Below are 12,245 nucleotides of genomic sequence, written 5' to 3'. Positions count from 1 at the left end.
ATCCTAAATTCCAGCAGCAAACAGGAGGATGTACGCTCTAGTCTTTGAGTTTTATACCACCACCAAGATCAATATTACAGCGTAAATCGAAAAGCAAGAGTGAAGTCCTTAAAAGATTTAATGGAGGTTGTCACATTTAAGGAACAAAAGCACTATGTAGGGTAGCATTTTTTATTACATACGTTTTGAAAGCAAGATAAGGGGGACAAGAGGAAGCTTTTCACATTGAGATATCACTTGTCATTAAAGGGCTCTCTCAAAACCAGAAATCTGCAAGCATTTGAAGGAGTTCAGATTTCACTGAGCTGATTTGGAAGACTATTTTGTAGCTGAATCCTTAACAATCAAGAGCATTTTATCCCCATTTTTTTCAGGATTAATCTTGGGCTTTGCTAACTGCATTGGGCCAGAAGGGCACACGTATGGGATGGTTCACAGTCCAATTCATTCTTTCCACCGCAAATGCCTACACAAAAATTTTTCCTTCATGGTCTGAGGGGAACACTGCTCTAAACACTTGTAACTATATTTCTTGTGTCATTTGCATATGGATAAATACTTAAATCTACTCTGTATTTCTGTCAAAAAAAAAAAAAAAGCAGACAGTTTGCACTCTAACATGCTCAGTTCCTGCTGGCTATAAAATAGTTTGTACTCTGTTCACCTCAGTAAGATTTCGAGATATACAAACTATAGATAAGTAAAATATCACCTGCAGGTGAAAACGTGGCTATAGCACCTAACTACAGCTCAGAATAATCATGCTCTAGAGATCATGTATGGAGTATTTTTAATTCCAGGTAACTAACAACAAGAAGAACTGAACTTTTAAGTGAAAAGCTATAAAAATTAAAAGCATTATTACCTACATTTGCATTTGAATGAGATAAAACGTCTTCAATCAAGTTCAGTTAGACTGAACTATCTCCAGTTTTACAAAGATGAAAGAGCATGTGCAGTAAGACCAATAGCACTAAGTACCTCGAAATGCAGAATATTCACGCCAGAAAACTTTTTCCCCATATACAGGAAATGTAAACATATCATGCAACACTTCTGCTATTCTTCTGTAGTAAACTACATTCCACCAAATTTTTAAACTAGTTTCTTAGTACACTGCACAGACCGAGGGGAAAAACTGAGCAGATAGACCAATGAAAGCAGATTACATTCTGTTAATCCACTTAACTATTTAAACTGCACTTGGCCTGATTTAAGAAGTGTAAATCACAGTAGCCCAATTAAGTGTCATGCCCATTTACATTAGCTGGAATAGGGCCCTACAAGTGTTTCCTTTTCCAGTATATCTCTGTAAGTTTGAAAACATTAAAAAAAATGACAACAGTCTTGCACACAGACCAGCTTCCTGTATTGAAACCGTTAAGTACAGAACTCGGTTAAGAAGACTCACTTTTTCTCCAAAGGATGTAAAACTTCCCTTAACTTCTCCTCCCTTAGAAGACACAGTTCCTAGGCTTCAACAATCCACATTGGACTGAGGTTCTCAATCTGAAATTACAAGATTTCATTACCGGTTTCCCAAGAGGTAATGAATGAAGTTTTACATTTAAAATGTATTTTGGAGAGGAGGAACAAAAGGATAAGCCCTTCACAACAGCAGGAAGACACACAATCAGAATCATCTGATACTGAACGGATCCTAATCCATTAAAAGGCAGGTAGACGAGGTGCTCAGGGACATGGTTTAGTGGCAGTGGTTGGACTTGATGATCTAAGAGGTCTTTTCCAATCCAGTCATTCTATGACTCTACGATTCCCCGCTGCCTTTGAGAGTGTAGGGGCAGGGAGGGACTTCACAACCAGTTCTGAATTAACAAGAAATAATGATGTTGATTTTTCATGGGGCTACTTACATTAATCAACTTATGTTAGAGTTGTGAACTAGAATCAAAATAATTTGACAAATAAGGCTTGCTTGCAGTTGACTTACAGCCTACATTACAAGTCATGAAGCATATTCGGTTGAAAGCGAAATCCTTTATTTTTTCAATACTGCTTTTTGTTTTCCAAATGACACACAGTCAGCTAAGACACTAAGTCAAGTTTTCCCTTTGGAAATGAAGTTCAGATATATGACTTGTTCCAGACTTCCCTTATTTTGGAGGCGTTTTGAAGACTGAACTCCTCCTCATTTGTACTTAGGAAGGTCATTTCTATTCAGGTTTAATATGTTTCACGTGTGGTTAAATCAATGTATATTTTAGTAAACAAAGTCTTCATTTAATACAGGTTGCCAACACTGTCTTATGGATTAATAAAGGGAGAGCCTTACTTTAAGGGTCACATTAATCTGTCAGAAAAGCTTCCATATATTAGAGACTCACAAAAAAAAAAAAAAAAAGAAATTACACAGAAAAAAGATTTGAGGAAAAGTATTTCTATTTTTTCAGACTGAGTCCTTGAGAGTTTGTCAATGCTCGTGTTTCGTTCTCCCACAGTCATTTGTTTGGGTGTTTTTTTTCAAAGTACTGGAAAGAAAAGCACTCGCATAGTGACAATGACAACACAAACGACAGAAAGGAGATGCTGTGACATGCACAAAACCCAAGCCTTGTATTTGCTTCTATGAACAGATTCAAAATGGACTATGTCACTTAAAAAAAAAACAAAACAGCAATGTAGGAAGGACCAATTTAAAGTAACAAGAAAAAGCCATAAGATTAAAACAAAGGCTTCTTTCATGCCAAGACATGGTAGTTCTCCCACTAAAATAAAAAAAAAAGTAAACATTTTGTGATGGGTGCATTCTACACACACACCCCCACACATCCCACTCCTTTAATCAAGGCAGCACCAGTTTGGTTCAGGCTTCAGAGGACGCAGAGTCCTGCCTGCAGTGGGCCAAGAACTCCTCCAGGAAACCCACAAGGAGCAAAGCAACACAGTGGACACCAACAAGAAGCCCCATGTGCAATTCTGACGATGAGCCAAACACTTTTATCCCATAAATATGACAGCCTAAGTGAGCCTCCTTTGAGCTCTCCCTGCTGGGCAATGTCGCTGCACAGCAATGATCTCCCTCACACTGGGACGCCTCTCAGGGGTGCTCTTCAAAGCAAGGAGATCTTTTACCAACAACAGATTGCTGGTGAGCCCCATTTGAATCCTCCCTGGACGGCAGCTGGACTGCATACCAGGCAATTCTCCTCTTTAGCAGGGATTAGTTGTTGAGCCTAAATAAGTAATTTTAAACAGGATAAATCATTTAGAGTTTTATCATTGCATGATTTAGTATGCTCGGTGCTTAGCTTTCTTAGCATGAGTGGCAAGACTACCTCTGAAAAACAGCAAAGGAATTCAAAGGGGAACGAGAAGACCCCAGACCCAAATAATACTACCAACCGAACCATCACATGAGGGCATGGCTAAATAGTCTGTAAGGGTGTCATTTCCCAGGGATTTCTTAATTTATGTCAGCATCTTGCCGTGGAGTTGACTACGTTGCTGTATGCGTCTATTAAATTATTTATTTTACAAAATCCAATGCCTGAGAGTATGCTTTGCAAAACCTTGAATTCTAACTTTGGCGCAAACTAATACTGGACTAACCCCTTTACAAAGAGCTATCACCATACGGTTAACTGACAAATGATGCTTACACCAAGAGGTGTTGAACATACTTCTTGTATCCATAGCACCTCAAACTCTTTACAAACAAGATAAGCAGAAGCAAGCTTTAAAAGAGGTGTCCAACTTCTTGATTTCAAGTTCTTGGACTCCTGGCAGTTAATCATTTCAGGTCGTGATTTATCCTGTTATGATGAGGCAACCATGTCCTAAGTTCAATATAAGTCAAAAACAGACTTCTTTGTAGTGTATCTAAGCCAAAGCGTTTTTCCTATTACCCTACCTCAGCTAGAAATTCAGTACTTAAGCCTACACGTTTGCACATAGTCAGTATTGGCATTAAGAGGAAATGAAACGACTTATCATAAAAGCAAAGATTTCTTCCAAAACAGTGAGTCAGTTTTTAAAAGACATAGGATCTCATTGGAAATTAGTATTTTCAAGACTACAAAGGCAAAATTAACATAACACCCACGAGTGCCATGGCAGTAAACAAATAAAAACCACCCACCCAAACTCAATTAAGGAAAATAAGGGTAAAATTTCAAACCAGTAATTAGTCCACCTCGTAGAATGTCAAGTCTGACAATATGACTTTATTTACCTATTTATTATAAAGGTACACATAAATCAACTCTAGAAAAAAAACAGCCTTACATAATTTTAAATATTCAGTATGTTTCACACAAGGCCTAAGGAGAAATAAAAAGCCCTCCCTCTCCTAAAAAAAAAAAAAAGCCTACATCTCTGCTATCAGCAAAAACCACACCCAAACTGTTCAGCGTAACTAAACATGTGACACAAACTAAATCAAGAAGTGGAAATGGTCAGCATTCTGTGGTACCTTAAGGAGCGTGACAATTTACAGCTGCTAAGCAGCAGCACACTGGTGTTTACCGTGGCTCTCTACATTAACCAAGAGTTTCATAATGAAAAATATCAACCTACCACACTTAACAGCCCAATGTAACACATATTTCCCCAAGTTCAGAGCAAATTCATATGGCACACTTACTCAAGTTAACAGAATGCGTTTAGAAATGGTGAGCTAAGTATAAATTATATTTTCCTGAAAGTTATTTCATTTTAAGTGAGAACACCTTTTAGGAAATTAAACAGAACTGCTGTCATATCTACACCCTCAGAGATTATTAGGTGAATGTTTGAGACAAAAACACCATGTAAAACAACCGCGAACTCTGACATTTATTCTAGTTCCGATACTTTGCTACACATGCCTACAAAACCCTAACAGCATTTTGCAAAGATCTGGACGTCACTCAACGTGGCATTATTCGCGACATAAGAAGCTAGTTGTGATATGAAATAATCTGCGCATATGTGTATATTTTTTTATACACACACAAATACGAAACAACACCATCCAACAAACTTTAAGTGTTAGTTTCTCGTAAATGACGGCATGCAATTGGAGCTTTTCCTTACCAAAAAACATGCGGCAGCATCTTTATGGCTACATTTGCATTCATATGCAGAACAGGCCAGGAAACAGATGTTGAAGCCATGCAGTATAGCTCACCGGCTAAATGCTCCTCTCTCATGACATGGGACTGTCTTACCCATAGTCCCTTAGTAGACAGTCCCTGGTCCATGGCTCTCCCTGAGCTGTGCCTCATTTGGGCTGCAGATGCTGGCCAAAAGCATGCCAAGGAGCCTGCTAACAATGCCACAACCCTGGGACAGCACTGAAGTTCAGACTCTGCTCAGGCAGCAAGTACAGTCACAGCTGCACTGACCGCAACAAAAGTTTTGCAAGGCTCGGAAAGCCCAACACAGTTACATTTGCGAATTTCCCATGCAATATAAATATTTGGGAAATTCATTCCTTGACAATGATATTTATGTTGATGAAGACAATATAGACATTTTTACTAAAGCAATGAATCAAAGAGGCATAAATTATTCTTTTAGGTAGCTGCAGCTACTTTTTAAAGAGATAAGTTTAAAATTTCTACTTTCTGTTATTTCTAGTGGGAAAAATAACTCTCATCAAACTAACAGCTTGAAATAGATCCAAATTGGTAATCTAGCAGAAGAACAAGGAGATCAACCACGCAGACAAGCTGTTTTTAAAACGCACCTTGAAGGACACAGTTTAACAAGCACACTTTTTGAAGCTGGAAGGTTGTATCCTTGCACTATGAAGCCCACATACTCTGAAGAGCCTGAAGTTAAGAAAGCCCAGGAAGAAGGGAGTGTACCCTTTTTTGTGACAATGAGGATCCAAACGGAGTTGCTGGGTTTGTAGTATTTATTGCTATTTTGCCTGTACTCAGAATCTGTGATATCCAGTTTAGCGAAACCGTTGATATGGGGCACCCGGTGAACGACCACTTTTGAGCGTTCCTTCAGGAGGATCCTCACAGACCTCGCTGTTACCCACCAGGCTGTGGCAGATCCACTCTGCTCACCGTGCTGTGCCTTCAGTTGTCACATTCACTCCTGGCAAAGTTTTCTTTCTTACTGTGGTTACTCTGTCTGACAAGGTCCGGTCAATGTTTTATTTTTTTAAGAAGATGCTGCCGATCATTCCTGGAAGAAAACGAATTTCACTGCTGTGTACTTTGGGCTCATCTAATTATAATACTCGCCTTCAGGGAATATTTAAGCTAATGACATTGTATTTGTCAAACACAGAAACTTTTCATCTGATTTTTCAAATGGATCCTAGGCAATGGATCCTGGCCACCACAGCACTTAACAAAACACAGTTCACTGTCCTCCATGCAATATTTAGGTGGACTTATTATCAAAACGTTGAATTTTTTTACTCATTCTCTTTCTCTGGTGGTTAATACAAGGCATATAGGCATACTGACAATGTTATTGAAGTTTTTATGACTAGAAGTCCACAAGTTAAATTCCTGTGTACTCACAGCTTCACAAATTAACACATCTTAAGAATTCCAAACCAAAATATTACCTGAACAACTTCCCCAGTCTGTCTGCTCATCTCACGATTTGTTGTGCACCAGTATCAAGAAACACCAGCTCAACAGTACAATTCGGTTTTTTAATTTTAACATCCTACTCTTTCGGTTTTTTTCTTTTTTCATTTCCAGTGCTAATACAAAGAACAAAACCCCAAACTATTAATCAACAAATCACAATGACTCCTTAACCCCACAAAAAGCAAAGAGCTCAGATGGCCCATCAATCATCCACTTTGGGGTACTTCCTTAATTCTTTAGGACAAATACTGCACTATTTCAACCCTTAAGTTTGGCTTGACTGTACTAATTATGTCTTCTGGACAATTAATGCTGGATTCACATTTGAATTTCAAATTTAATTTCAAATTCAAACTCAGGTGCAATCATGCCACATCAAAAAGTTGATGATGACAGTTTCAAGAAGAGATCCTCCTCCAAAATTTTTATTTCATCTTTCAAAACTATCTTTAAACATAATTACTATCTATTTTTTTCCTAACTGCACACTTCAGAGCAAATTTACTAAACGAGTTGAAAAAAGCAAGTATTACTGTCCATTAATGTGCTGGAATCAGCATACCAGTCCTCCTCAATCATAAAAAAATACAGTTGTGGCACAAAACTGTGTAAATGTAAAATAACAAAATACTGGCACAATTAAGACCGTATCCGTAATTATCTAAATCCAAAGCAGATTTAACCTCAATCCCTTTTAATTTTCTCTCCAGTGCTACAGGTATCATGAGAAGAAGGAATAGCTCTCCACAAATAAAACAGAGAGACATGAAGGCTACAACCAGCCATTTGCCTCGAAATCTAAATTCATACAGCCTGTCAGCAGAAGTTGGAAACCTAACACCAGCATTATCAAAACAAATAATAGGATTCCTGTGTGTTGGAAGAGATGTGTTGGAAGGGAACATATACACTTGTAACATGAGTGACTACATCTCAAACAAACAGTCTGGGGCTCATACTCCCATCAAGAATTCACAGTGCGGCTGCTGTACTTTAACATGACTACTTAGAAGGTACATCAAGATGCGCAGAAGAGAGGATGCAACTGCTGTGCTACTTTCACCAAGTACATGGTCAATTTTAAGAAAAGATAGAAGTTTCAAGCACTGATGTCTACTTTTCTGTAAAAAAATAATAATAAAAAAATTAACAGTGTTACTTGAACTCTTCTACAAATACTATTTTAGGATTGTACCCTACTTGTCATGTCACTCCATGAAGAGTTGCCCTTGCAACACATGTACATGCTACACAACGCTTTACCACCATTCTTGGTCTTACCGACAGAGAAACAGGCATTTTCAACCTTTTCTTCAACACCACTGATATCCCAACTGATCACAAACCAACTGCCAGGGAGGAATATCCCAGAGGCCCTCTATCACTGTCTGAATAAACCATGCAGTTTACTGCAATTTCAACACAAAAAAACACTGAAATTCTCTTAGACACTAAACTCAAATATCAAAACAATTTGTAATGATAATAGTTAATCCCATTCTCATCTTGCAAAGGGCCCCGATACGATTAGATAAACACCTCATATACTGCCATTAGCTTCAAAGTGCCAAAATTCAGGCTCAGAAGGCTGCAAGAATACATCTTCATTCCTTTTATGCTGGAGGAGTTCTATAAAAAAACATTCAATTCAGTTCCATCTGTTAGGCAACAAAATTAATACTTTTCCTACTGGTGAGCGAGTAACTGCACTCCAGCCTCTCCCCCCTTGTCATATAACCAGGAGATCAGCAATGGACGATGTGAAGACAAAGGCTATGATCGTGCCATGCATGATGACAGCAGTATCAAATAAAATCAGGCTCGGTTACTCAGGGCATCCCATGCTATGAAAGGCAGCATTGTAGGATATGGTCTCAAACAAGGGGGTCTGAACATGCTACTTAATTTTAAGCACATATTTACATCTCATTTTCAATTATTAAGTAATATTGCCCAGATAGGTGTTTTGCCACCATCTCCCTTGTATCAGTACACATTACCCAATGCAGTAAACGCAATAGCTGAAGCATCCTGTTTCTATCTGACTAAAGGAGGGGTTTTGGAAAAAAAAGAACACCAAAATGAAGAGTTGGATTTAAAAAAAAAAATGGAAAAAAGAATTGTATTTAATTATACAAAAATGTAATCTGCAGATTGAGTTCCACACTCAGAAAGCCCTCCGATTTTGCAGCCTATTGGACCGTTACCTGCAGTTTAAAGAATGTTAGCACATAAAAGGGGAAAAAAGCAAGTTTTTTCCAGTAAGGCATTACTACTAAATCTTATAAAGGGGACAACACAAAATTCATTCCATTTCTTCTCAGGAAATCTGACCAAAGAGTATATTGTTTCTGGCTGGCAGCCAGCGCGCTATCATAGGCCTTCTTAAAGCCATAACATTGTGAATTCTACCAGGTTTGAAAAAACACTGGCCATGTAAAACAAATAGAAACGCCCATTAGCTAAATTGACTTTAAAAAAAAATAGCAAGATAGTGAATAGGTCTTTAGGAAGGCAGAGGGTCTTTATGAAGACTTACAAATACTCAAAACCAAACCTATTCCATAGCACCAACAAAACTGAAAGGCAGGCCAGGAGTCAGCACTGGCATCACCAGAAGGCTGCTCCTGAAGACAGATGAGCGGAAGGAAAGCTTCTCAACCACAACTCTGTGAAGCTAAACAACTACCAAGCATGACCTTAAAAATGGTCCCCAGTCAACCACATCAGGTGCACGCAATCTCAAAGCCTATTTTGTGGCAATACATTTAAATTCCAGCCAAATATATCAATAAAGAAAAAAAAACAGAAACACACAAGTGGACTAGCATCTAGCATCCATTGTGGCATCTCCAGCTGACATGAAACCACCCACGTTTTTGGCAATGTAGAGCCTGAACAGCAATGATGACTGAAAGGCAGCATCAGGGCTGTTTCTTTCATATGCTTACAATGACATCGCACCTTATGGCCCCACATTGCAACCTCATCTTACAAGGAATCTTTTTCCAAAGTCTAATAACTGGACAAATGGCTCACCTACACATAAAAAGTTTTTTTTAATCCATCCATGACACAGATTTCTATCTGTTTCTTAGAGCTGTGAGTAATCACTACTGAAATATAGGGGGCTACAAGAAAGCTGGGGAGAGACTGTTCACAAAGCCTTGTAGTGATAAGACTGGGGGCAATGGATATAAACTGGAGAGGGGCAGATTGAGACTGGGCATAAGGAGGAATTTCTTCACACTGAGGGTGGTGAGGCTCTGGCCCAGGTTGCCCAGGGAAGCTGTGGCTGCCCCATCCCTGGAGGTGTTCAAGGCCAGGCTGGATGGGGCCTTGGGCAGCCTGGTCTGGTGGGAACTGTCCCTGCCCATGGCAGGGGAGTTGGAACTGGATGATCTTTAAGGTCCCTTCCAACCCAAACTATTCTGTGATTCTATGAAATGTTTATAATGATTTGGATTGTAGGTTTTTCAAAAAAGTAAAAATACAATGTAATTGCTGGGGGAAGAAGAAAAATAATTTACACAAGGAGTCTCTAAGCACACAGAAGCATCCCTGGACATTTACGAAGTGAAGCAAAGTGAGGCCCCTGCTGGGGTTTTGGGTGCAGGAGAGATTCAGGGCAGAATCACCCACAGAGATTCCAATGCAGCGCAGGGACCCCTCGCACAGCATCCCAGAAAACAATTATTTAAAAAAGGCGTCATACACCCTCCCTCCCTGCTCACGACATACCCTTCCGACACAAACCATTCTATGATTCTGTAACAAATTATGTAACTATTCCTGTCTCCATTCCCCACACTCCCTGTATTTTGACATCATATGGCCCAAAAAAAGAACTTATTTTTTTGAAATACCCTGGCGGTTGGCGGTGAAGCACAGAAAAGGCTGCAAGAAAAAAAAAAAAACAAAAAACCAAGCGTACTGAGGGGTAAAAAAAGAGCCTTCCCCGCCGAGGAGGAGCCCGGGGAGCGGGGGGACGCGGCTGCCAGCCCGTCGCTGCGTTGTACGCGACGCACACGGGAACAGAAGCACACGGCGAGCCGCACCGCTTCGAAAACAACGCGCTCGGGATCCGCAGCGCCGCTTCCTCCGCGGCTGAGGAGACATCAACGCGCTGCACGGCGCGGGGAAACCGGGCGGGATGGAGTCGGAATGAAACGGCCCCGAAGCGGCCGCGGCGCAGCCCGAGGGGTCCCCGCGGCGCCCACTCACCTGGCAGAGGCGCGCGCTGCGGCTCCGTGGCGGGGAGGGAGGGACGGAGGGAGCGAGGGCGGCTCCGCGGAGCTCCGCGGCGGGGAGAAAGGGAGGGAATGGCGGCTCCGCGGAGCTCCGCGGCGGGGAGAGGGGGCGGCTCCCGCGCTGCGGAGCCGGAGTCACCCCGTCCTTGCGGCAGGCGGCGGCCCCTCGGCGCCCACGGCGGGGCGAGCGCCTCCCCGCGCAGGGGCGCCCGCACCGCCCCCCGCCCCCGCGCAGCCTCAGCGCCGCGGCCGCGCCCCCCCCCGCGCCCGCAGCCACTCCGCAGCCGGCGGCGGGGGTGGGAGCCGAGCCCGCGGGGCTGGGCGGCGCCGGGGCGGCCGCGGACAAAGCCGCTCGGCACCCGCGCGGGGAGCGTGAAGGGAACGGTCCCCGCCGCCCCCGCCGGGCTCGGGGCGGAGAAGCCTTGCCCGTGTGGCTGGGGGAGAGCGGGGGCATCCTCGCCAAACAGGAGCGTTCAGGGGGTTGGATGATCTTCAGTGTCCCTTCAAACCCAAAACGTTCTGTGATTCTCCACCCTGCAATGCCGCGTTTCAGCCTCCAGCCCAATGCAAGGTCCTGCACCGGGACGGGGCAATCCCCGTGTGCGGGATGGGGATGATGTGCTTGAGAGCAGCGCTGCGGGAAGGACTTGGGGTGCTGATTGATGAAAAGCTCGACAGGAGCCGTCAATGTGCGCTCGCAGCCCAGAAACCAACCGTGTCCTGGTCTGCATCAAAAGCAGCGTGGCCAGCAAGTCCAGGGAGGGGATTCTGCCCCTCTGTTCCTCTCTTATGAGACCCCACCTGGAGTACTGTGTCCAGTTCTGCAATCCTCAACGTAAGAAGGATAAGGAACTGTTGGAATGGGTCCAGAGGAGGCTACAAAGATGATCAGAGGGCTGCAGCACCTTCCCTACGAGAACAGGCTGAGAGAGTTGGGGTTGTTCAGCCTGGAGAAGAGAAGGCTCTGAAGAGACCTTATAGCGACCTTCCAGTACCTGAAGGGGCTACAAGAAAGCTGGGGAGGGACTGTTTACAAAGGCTTGTAGTGATAGAACAAGGGGCAGTGGGTATAAACGGGACATGCACAGATTTAGACTAGGCATAAGGAAGAATTTCTTCACTCTGAGGGTGGTGAGGCACTGGCCCAGGTTGCCCAGGGAAGCTGTGGCTGCCCCATCCCTGGAGGTGTTCAAGGCCAGGTTGGATGGGGCCTTGGGCAGCCTGGTCTGGTGGGAGGTGTCCCTGCCCATGGCAGGGCTTGGAGCTGGATGGTCTTTAAGATCCCTTCCAACCTAAACTATTCTATGAGTCTATTAACCGTGTCGGTTCTCCTCCCTCTCCCAAAGCAGGTAGGTGTGATCGGCTCTATGTGTCCTACTTTCCTGGCAGCTTTACCATCACAATGAATTCAGGGGTATTTCCATAGGAAAATGTG

At 42.7% G+C, this 12,245-nt stretch overlaps 1 protein-coding gene across 4 annotated transcripts in view; it reads right to left on the bottom strand.

The window, feature by feature from the left end:
• HECW2 (HECT, C2 and WW domain containing E3 ubiquitin protein ligase 2) overlaps window positions 1–10,993 on the bottom strand; it is a 175,476-nt gene extending 164,483 nt beyond the window's left edge. For 2 of the 4 annotated variants that reach the window (XM_054070636.1, XM_054070637.1), the window contains exon 1: window positions 10,785–10,993. The gene's annotated coding sequence lies outside the window, so the exon portion shown is untranslated. The remainder of the gene's footprint in view (window positions 1–10,784) is intronic. The other 2 variants (XM_054070638.1, XM_054070640.1) reach the window with 1 other exon arrangement.
• Between the last annotated feature and the right edge of the window lie 1,252 nt (window positions 10,994–12,245).

The sequence above is a fragment of the Cuculus canorus genome, chromosome 6 (genome assembly GCF_017976375.1).
Source record: "Cuculus canorus isolate bCucCan1 chromosome 6, bCucCan1.pri, whole genome shotgun sequence".
NCBI classification, from domain to species: domain Eukaryota; kingdom Metazoa; phylum Chordata; class Aves; order Cuculiformes; family Cuculidae; genus Cuculus; species Cuculus canorus.
This window is presented reverse-complemented; position numbering and strand designations above follow the sequence as displayed.